Raw genomic sequence first — 9,529 nt, forward strand, 5'->3', positions numbered from 1 at the left:
TGTTCTGGATGATGGGGCTTTTTTTCACATTTCATCCCTTGTCTTGAGCGGTTGGAGGACTGAACAATCTTCACTGGAATGTTTTCCTGTCTTCCCTGTTCAGGTTCATTCTCGGAATATTTCTTAAGTATGTATATGATTAAGGTTCCCTGAAGGTACTCTCAATCGCTCAAGGTGTTTGATCCTCACCAAGGTCAAAACTTGACCAACTTCTTCCTAATCTAAAGCTGATATCTGGAGTTATGGGTAGGAAGAGTGTGACATACCTTGATTACCTATGTTGCCGAGCCGAAGAGTGGTTTACAAGAGGTAGGTAATTGATCAAATTCCGATCTTATAGAATCACAAATATTCAGGGGAGAGGGAGAAATGGACTCACACTTTTGGAAATATTTTTGGGTCATTGAATCTCCTCTTTTGAACTTATTTTTGCTAAGGATCATGGGCACTCCTTCTCTTCATCATTTTTTAAGAAGATAACTCCATGTCCTTCCTGAATTTAATATGTTTAGAGGGAGCTTTTTGAAGAATTTTGACCCTTTTTGAAATGGTTAGGCACACAGTGGAGATTTTGGGTTGGAGTTGTGGTGGAGCTGTCTGGGTGAAAGTGGATGACAATACCCGGAGTAGGTGATTGTCTTACCAGACATTTTTAGGCTAGCAAAAAAATGGGTACGCAAAGGAGAAAGACAGGTAGATGACAAGTACCTCTTCTCCAGCGAACTCATCATTCGACAAAGCTCAAAGTGAGTCAAGAAAGCCTATGGTAGCTCATGCATGAAATATCATTATGGCTCTGGATGGGACATGTAAACCAATAGGGAATCCTTTTATCACATTTTAATATTACTCCGAGAATTCCCCTTACTGAGGTAAACAGTTTTGATTCCAATGTAGGCCATCTCGAATCCCACAACAATTTAGACTTAGAAATCATGTTAATACTCCCACACAAACAGATTTAAATTGTGTCTATTATGTGCCAACTAGCTTTGGTACTGGATGAGTAAAAAACTGTAAACGGGGCACATGCAAAGCTCAAACAGAGCAACTATTCATCATTTCCAAGATAAGAGTTTGCACGGATTTCCACACATTTATTCTAAGCATGGCAATTTTCTCTCTCTCTCTCTCTCTCTTTTTAAGAACTGAATGAGTGGGTATGACGACTTACCTGAATACTGACGATCTCTCCCCCAAGCTTCAATGAAGCTCAGGGCTACTGGTCTGAATGTGGCGGGGGTAGTACGCACCATGGTGCCAATCGTAGTTCAAGGAGGATAACATCCCCTAACTCTCCTGTGTGAGACTGGTGTTGTGATCGAGACTATGTCCCAACTCCTCCTGTCGTAACTCTAAGGCGCCCATTCGGGCAGTGAGGCCTGACAGCTCCCGTGTGAGCGGGTTGTCGTACTCGAAGCATGCTGACGTAGATGGGCCAACCTGTGGGCCATGGGAGGTCCCCATACCCGAGGGATAGTAAAACCCCTGGTCGTGCCCATACCCTGTGCTACCCTCAGGCTGGTACGAGATCTGGCCACCCTGGTTGTAAAACCTGTAGGCCTCCTCAAAGCTCATGTGAGTGGTGTCTAGGTGAGGCTGAGCTGAGGCATCTGGCGAGGGTGCAACATGTGATGGTCCGGCTTCCTGAGAAGCACGGGCCTGGTGTGAAGCTCCTGGCTGGCGAGAAGTTCCTGCCTGGCGGGATCTGCCTGCCTGACGAGAAACTCCTGCCTACCGTGATGTGCCACCCTCGGCCAGCTGTGTGTCGCGCCGAGTTCTGCCATGTGTCATAGGACCAGCTGTGCTATGGCATGCTGGCTCCTTCTTTTCCATTTGGAGGGTCAGACGTTTCACGGAGTAGAGCGAGAGTTTCGGGCATGGCAGCTCGAACTCCTTCTCATACCCTGGATAAAACATGAAAACTGAGTTCCCGGGACCTTCACGCATCATGCGTGCGTGAACAAAGTGGTCCAGACCAATGAATGTTCGGTACTCATCCATCGCGGGCAGATATGTGACTTGTGCATTCTCCAAAACACTGACATACCACGCAATGCGGGTGACCAGTGAGGTTATGTCGTTGGGAGATTTGCACGTGATCATTTTCTGCCAATGTGCGACCGTGCCCATGATAGGTGAGTAGAGAATCTTCTTTGCCATAGCATATAGGCACATGAGCTCTGAGGAGCTACACATCCTGAGGTCTGCTCGGGAAAAGACTACCATAGCCAGGTACTTGGCTAGAACTCTTAGAGTTGGGTTATGGATGGAGACTATGCTGTTTTTACTACTTACTGGTTCATCTGAGATTTTGTTCCACCAAGCACTATGGTCATATTCAAGATCATCTGTTAATGCATTGGCTTCTAATAGGCATTTCTTACTGAAGCCTAGTGCATTACTAAAGTCTCTGGGCAACATTTCAAAGAACTCATTGAAAAAGCGGAAGTGGATTTTAATTTCTTTTCCAACGGTTTCGACATGAAGTGTAGACAAGAATTCCATGGTGAGAAGGTGCGAACCTGGTTCGGTGATGTCGGCGAAGCATGACCATCCCATAGCCGTGAACGCACGGTTCATGTCCTAGCGGAGTCCCGTCATCATGAGGAATTCTGTATCGAATCGCTTGGTGTGGCCGTACGACTGCTTCTTCAACAGCTCGAGGGCATCCTGCTCGTAATCAGTCCGGACGACGATCTGATCGACCGACGTCAGAACTCTAATTTTGAGATGGGGCCTCGGGATTGCTGGAGAGGCGGGGGCTTCCTCCTCTTCTTCCTAGGATTGTGACGGTCGGCGGACAGAGTCCCCGACATGTCATCCTGGGAGCCTGATGACGCTCGCGAACTCCGGGATTGGGATGACGAGCCCAGCTTCTTCACCTTGCCTTTGATATTCCCCCAAAGCGACATGACTCCTGCAAAAGATTAGTACAGAGAATATGCAGGGAAAATAATCGGAGGGGTCAATGGTTATTCGTTCTTGTGGGGATTAGTCCACCACAAACGTTCTTCGTTCAGAGCTTGATTATTCTACGAAACATATTTTTGCGGTTTTTATTTTTAGGGGAAGTTGCCAATTTTATTGTATTAGTGCCGGCTAATCTCAGCACTACTACTATTTTTGCGGGGCTAGCACCTGAGTTACTCGGTTTAATTAACTCCTAAGAGCTTCATTAAGCAAGAAAACTCAGAAAGAGAAAGAGAGAAAGTGTGCTCGGGAGAGTGACCTGCGTACTCAGAGCGGTGGTGCGACGAACGACGATGGTGTGATGGCCTTTTATAGAGGGGCGCAGGGGCCAGGCCGGCCGACCTGCATGGCGCCAGGCGGCACCTCCCGCGGCCCTCTTTGCTCCACATCGACGTCTAGCTCATAGACTTGCTGGTGGGAGTGCTCTGGTTGGCGACGACGGGACACGAGTGGAGGAGGGGTGACGGGCGGCCATGATGAGGCCGGCCGGCCTGTCCCCCCTGTGAAAGGTGTCGGCCTCCTCCTTTTGCTTCTGAAGCACTCAAACTCCCTGGTTCCTGCTGTCCCCTGTCAAAGTGAGAGAGAGTGGGGCCGGCCAGCCTAGGTGAGGCCGGCCGGCCTACACTTGGCCGTTTTTTTATATGCAATGTAATAATACTTGATGCAAAACAAAAATTTAAACTTTAGTTTAGAATTGTAAACATGCCATGACTTTGAAAAGAAAGACTATGCAAGAAATTTAATCTATCCTATATGCAAATGCAAGAGTGGATATGTACCATGATTCTAATGGCGATAGCTCGGGTTTTGAGTCCGGAGCGGGACTCTCCATACTTCGGGTTCTGTTGTTGTCGCCGAATGGAGTTCCAGATGAAGACACTTTTCTCTGCCATTCCTTCTTGGTGGCGGGTTTTGTTTTGATCGCTTTCGCCTCCGATTCCTCAAATTCTCTACGAAGGATTCATCGTCTTGCGTTCCTGTAGTTATGCACTCTGATTTCCCTGTCGACTCTCAGTCGTTCCAAGAGCTTGGCAAGGATATCGATTGTGGGTGTTGATGGGTTCTCCTGCTCTTTCTCGGATTTCTTCTAGTTGAGTGTTTTGTCCTGGGAACATTGTTCGACCTTCGGTCGAAAGGCAAACCTCTCTGTCTACCCATTGATATTGAGTTGGATTTCTCCGGCTCCAACATCAATGTGTGTGTTTATGGTACTCAAGAACGGCCTTCCCAGAATGAGGGGCGTCTTGGTGTCGACTTCCATGTCGAGTACGATGAAGTCAACGGGAATAAAGAAGTTCCGGATTTTAACCGTGACGTTCTCTGCGATTCCCGCAGGGTAACAGACCGTTTGGTCTGCTAGCAGCAAGCACATAGTAGTAGGGGAAAGCTCATGATAGTTTAGTTTATCGTAAACTACCTTGGGCATGACGCTAATGTTTGCTCCCAGATCACACAGAGCGTGTGAGAAATGTTGACTCCCAATTGAACATGTGATTGTGGGGCATCCTAGATCTTTCTTCTTCTCCAGGAGAGGATCGAGTATAGCTACGCTACACTCCTCTGTGAGTTGCACGACCTCGGTGGTGGGCAGGCTTCTCTTGTTACCAAGTATATCTTTGATATACTTGATGTAGGTTGGGACCTGCATAGCGTCAAGAAGCGGTATATTGACATACAACTTCCGTATTACCTCGATGAACTTGCCGAATTGATCGTCGGCCACCAGCTTCCTTATCCGTTCCGGAAACGGTAAGGCAGTAGTGTCATGAAACTCCCGTGAAGTTCTAGGGGGTTCCACGGTTTCCTCCTGGGCAGCAGTTGTGTTGTATTCTTCTGCCTCCTCCTGGTCTTCGTTCGCAGCAGAGGTATTGCTGGCGGATACGGCTTTCCACTGAGATCCTGCATCTTTAGGGTATGGTGGTTCTTGCGTGGACTTACCTGTCTGCGTAGTCACTACACTAACACTTTCCTTGGAAGGAACATCCGGTTGCCCAGGAAGTTTTCCCGAGTTATTGTTAGGACAAGATGAGGCTAGTTGAGCAACCTGAGTCTCTATCATTTTGTTGAAGCTCAACTGATTTTTAATAACTGAATTTATGCCCTCTAGTTGTCCGGCCAAAGACTTTAAAATTTTGTCATTAGCAAAGAATTTCTTACTAATGTTGTCATTAATTTATTTCTGGCCATAAACTAGGTCTTTTAAAGTAGGCTAAAAATTGTTATTAAAATTCATACCTTGCTGCTGACCGAAGGGGAGGTTGGGTTTGGAATTCCAACCCTACTGAGGACGGAAGCCAGAGTTGTTCGCTCCAATGAAGTGAGCTTCCTCTTGAGTGATCAGGCAAGAGTTGCCCATGTGTCCAGTTTCTCCACAAATCTCGCATGTCATGCGAGAATCCATAACTTGGTTAGCCTCCTGGTGCGGAGACTCCAGTCTCTTCATGAGAAGGTTCATCTTGGCGGCAAGCATGTCGATACTGTCGACATGATGAATTCCCTTGCGGGGCTGTTGCTGCCATTCACCTTTCCAACTCTGGTTGGAAGCAATCTTCTTTACCAGCGCTTTTGCTACAGTGACGCTGAGCGAAAAGGAAGGAACCACCTGATGCTGCATCGATGTAGTTATGAGCTGGTGTGTTCAGGCCATTGAACAATGTTACGATGTGGGGGCATTCCTCCATGCCGTGGTGGGGGCATGCTGCGATGTACTCCTAGAATCTCTCCCAAGCTTCCGGAATGGCTTCATCCGGGAGCTGTTGAAATCTAGAGATCTTGCCTCGGAGGGCATTGGTTTTGCCCACCGAAAAATACTTCGTCAGGAATGCATTGGAGCAAGCTTCCCATGTGGTGAAGTCTATTTTGTTGGTGTAAAACCACGTCTTCACCTTGCCTAGCAAGGAGAATGGGAACAGTCGAAGATGAATATTATCCATCGTGGTACCTCTGGGGTTGATGGTGCTGCTCACTTCCAAGAAGTTTTGAAGGTGAGCGTTGGCATCCTCTGATTCTTTGCCAAAGAATGGACTCGCTTGAACCATGTTCACCAGTCCCGACTTGAGCTCAAAGCCACCATTGCCTTGGTCATTGTTCAGTCCAGTAGGGATGTGGCTGCTGGACGGGGCCGAGTACTGCCTGAGAGTCTTGGCCATGGGTGGTGCTGAGACTAACAAACGAGGATTCCAAGTGGGTTTCTTCTGGCGTGAGACGACACGGCGTCTCACAATTCGCCCAATTCTCTGAGGATTCGGATCGAAGTTGGACGGTAGATCAAAACCAGTCATGCACTGCTCTACATCGAATAAACGAGAGAGAGAGCAATGGTAAGCCCGCTAAAACTAGTGGTGATAAAACAGTAAGGTTTTCCACTCAAGTATACGATAACTTTAGCCAACTGGTTCCCAGCAACAGCGCCAAAAATGCTTGTTGGTGTCTCTTATGCTCAATCTGAATGGGTATTCTGCAAGCGCACAGAATTCACCGGTGTAGCACTTTACCTTGGAGTATTCCAGGGTATCGTGAAATCCTCAGGGAAGCACTATGGTAAAGTGTATCGTAAATTGTAGTGACAACCTTTACTGAAATTATCGACCGACTAATTCAGCAGGGGTAAGCCAGATAACTGATGAGGTAAATGGCCAAGTTATGACCGTGTGACACACAGGGGATTCTATACCTTAGAGAGATAGCAGCTGGGAGGACAACGAGCAAGAAAGGACTCCTGAAACACTTCTAAACTACTGAGCTAGCCTCACTAGAACTAATCTAAGCTTCTATCTCGATGTCGGAACTAGGAGCTTACTTCGGCGGCCTAAGCGAAGGGCACAGATAGGAGTGAGAAGGGGCCCAACATACTTTTGGCAATCCTACTGCTATGAAAACCCCTTAACGTGGTGGACTATGAGGGACGGACAAGTCTGTCACCACTTGCTGCCTACCACTGCGGTACCGTGGGGTGAAACACACTTTCTAGCTAGCACTAAGTCAGACACCACGTCTGCTCTTGGTACTAGGATTTCTCTTGAGGCCTTCAAGAGAAATCTCCCTCAACCTAGTGAACTAACTTGAGTTACACTAGTACGGGCGAGAAAACCCGTAAGACTAACTCCGACAAGCAAGAAAGGGAACTTAAACTGAACTAGAGGTAAAAACTTACTCCTGCAGACAAGTACTAGTACTTGGAAAGATAAATACTTGCGGAAAGTAAAGCTGACTCAAGTAAATAAAGAAGATAACTTATATTTAAAATAGTCAAAGGAAAAAGATAAAAGAGCTTATACCGAGCTCCGATGACGACTCCGGATCCCCGAGACAAGCTCGACTCGACTCTAACTACCAACTACTAACCTACTCTAGACTTGAGAAGAGAGAATTGCTCATTTGAGTGTGTGTTTACACGTAAGGATGGGGGGCCTATTTATAGGTGCTCAAGGTCGGAAATCAGGTAACCGCTGCAAGATTACGCTACCCCTGACTTGGCTTGAGCTTCACACGAAAGGGGAGCTCCAGTGGCCGACTTGTGGGGCCGGGCGGCCTGGCCTAGACCGGCCGGCCTGGCCCTACTGCCACCTGTCCCCCGACTTCGCGTGGACGGCTTCTGATCACTCTCCAAGAGGTCAGTAACTCGGGTGGTTTCCTCGGATACCAGAATCTTAGGCCGGGCGGCCTGCCTCTGGCACTCCTCGGCCCTCTGTTTCACCGACATTGCACATCAACGCTCCACATTACCTCTGGACTGGGTGCTTTCCTCATTTGACGTCCTTGGCACTGGCATTGGGTCTTTGGTTTGAACCTTGTGCCTTCCGGGTCCACCGACAGGATATGAGATGTTCGCCTTGTTCTGGAACCTTATGAACATGTCACATTGCTCCAGTGAAAGTATCGGACCCATGCATGTGGAGGTGTCAGGCCGGTCGGCACGGAATGTGCCGGGCGGCCGGGGTTTTCTCTGATTTCGACCATCTTTGGATAGTGAATTCCTGCAAGCACAACTCATCCAAAACTTGTGGAACTTATTAGAATCAAATAAAATATGCATGGAACATGGTGCGAAACTCAATTTATTCCCGAAAAGTTGGCGCCTCCGGAGGTAGCGATATGGTGCCTCCGGAGGTAGCGATCCCCAACAATTAGGAAAATATATAATGTCATCATAGAAGAGCATCATGTAGTTTGAGTGCCCAGTGCATGGCACATGTATCATTTGCATTAAACATTGGCATGTGTCATTTTGAATGAACAACTATTTTAATTATTCCAACTGGAGACATCTTATAATTCTCACAACATTATTTGATATCAAACAAATATTACAATTGACGGAAGCTATCTAGGAGTGAGCTGCTCTATGGAGGGTAAAAAGTGTGTTACACCTTAGCTCACTGGATGAAATTGGACCGATTTGGGTAGTTTGAGGACCGAATTGGACGTTTCCGTAGTTGATGGACAAAATTGAGCTCATGTTAGTTTAGGGACGAATTGGCAATTTTGCCAAAATTTTACAACACTTTTACTTGGGTACTAAACACTACCCTACTAGAAAAAACCATGATCAACCGGTACTGCACATCATGCGATTTTTAACAATAAATATGCGCGCATGTGGTGGAGGGATTAGAATCTAGGAACTCATGCATCGCGCATATCTTCGTTATGATCATCTCACCTACACAACAGTTGTGGTTGCGAGAGATTTTTTTTTTTTGAAATAATCTGTGGAGAATCTTGTGGTACCGGTGGAAACACCGGTAGGTATTTACGGATTTTATTACCTACCGGTACTAATATAAGTGGAGGCGTTAGTGTCCGAGTGGAAACACCAACAGGTACAAATGTATACATTTTAATATTACCACCCGGTAGTAAAGATTCTCAGACCTTTGATCTATCCAAAATATAATATTTGAGGTGGTGCTAATAAAAAACACCCTAACTTTTTAGAAATGAAGTTGCATGAAACAACAACACGAAATTGAGATGTAGCCAATACAAGTCGATACCTAGGTGTGACGTAGACACCGCTTGAACATAAAGCTCAGTTCGTTTGGCTTGTCAGCCAACCAACCATCAGTACTATTCTCTCATATTAAATCAGTACCAGCCACCAGCTACTAGCCAGTCAGCAGTACTGTTTTCTCATAACAAATCAGCACCAGCCACCAGCCACAACCTAGTGAACACAACGAGTTGTGAGTGTGTGTGTTTAGTTGGTGAAAATATTTGGGTTTTGACACTGTAGCACATTTCGTTGTTACTTGACAAATAATATTCAATTATAGACTAATTAAACTTAAAAGATTCAGCTCGTGCTAATCAGTTAGACTGTATAATTAGTTATTTTGTTCAATTACATTTAATGATCTATACATATGTCCGAAGATTCGATGTGACGGGTACTGTGCAAAAATTTTTGAAAACTAAATAGGGCCTAGACTCCGACAGACAATATGAAAGATAAATGTAATAAAGTCAGTGATATCTGTTTGTATCCATCCGATTATACACCAACCACAAGCATAGTTGTCTTTGACCGTTGCTCACAAGAAAACAAAACATAAAA

The 9,529-nt window shown here is 46.2% G+C and overlaps 1 non-coding gene across 1 annotated transcript; it reads left to right on the forward strand.

Moving 5' to 3' along the window:
- Nucleotides 1–5,652: 5,652 nt before the first annotated feature.
- On the forward strand, nt 5,653–5,759 carry LOC120663199. The gene has a single exon (XR_005670418.1). It is a non-coding gene; the product is annotated as a small nucleolar RNA R71 (small nucleolar RNA).
- The last annotated feature ends 3,770 nt before the right edge of the window (nt 5,760–9,529 follow it).

This window comes from Panicum virgatum, chromosome 2N (genome assembly GCF_016808335.1).
Source record: "Panicum virgatum strain AP13 chromosome 2N, P.virgatum_v5, whole genome shotgun sequence".
Lineage (NCBI taxonomy): Eukaryota > Viridiplantae > Streptophyta > Magnoliopsida > Poales > Poaceae > Panicum > Panicum virgatum.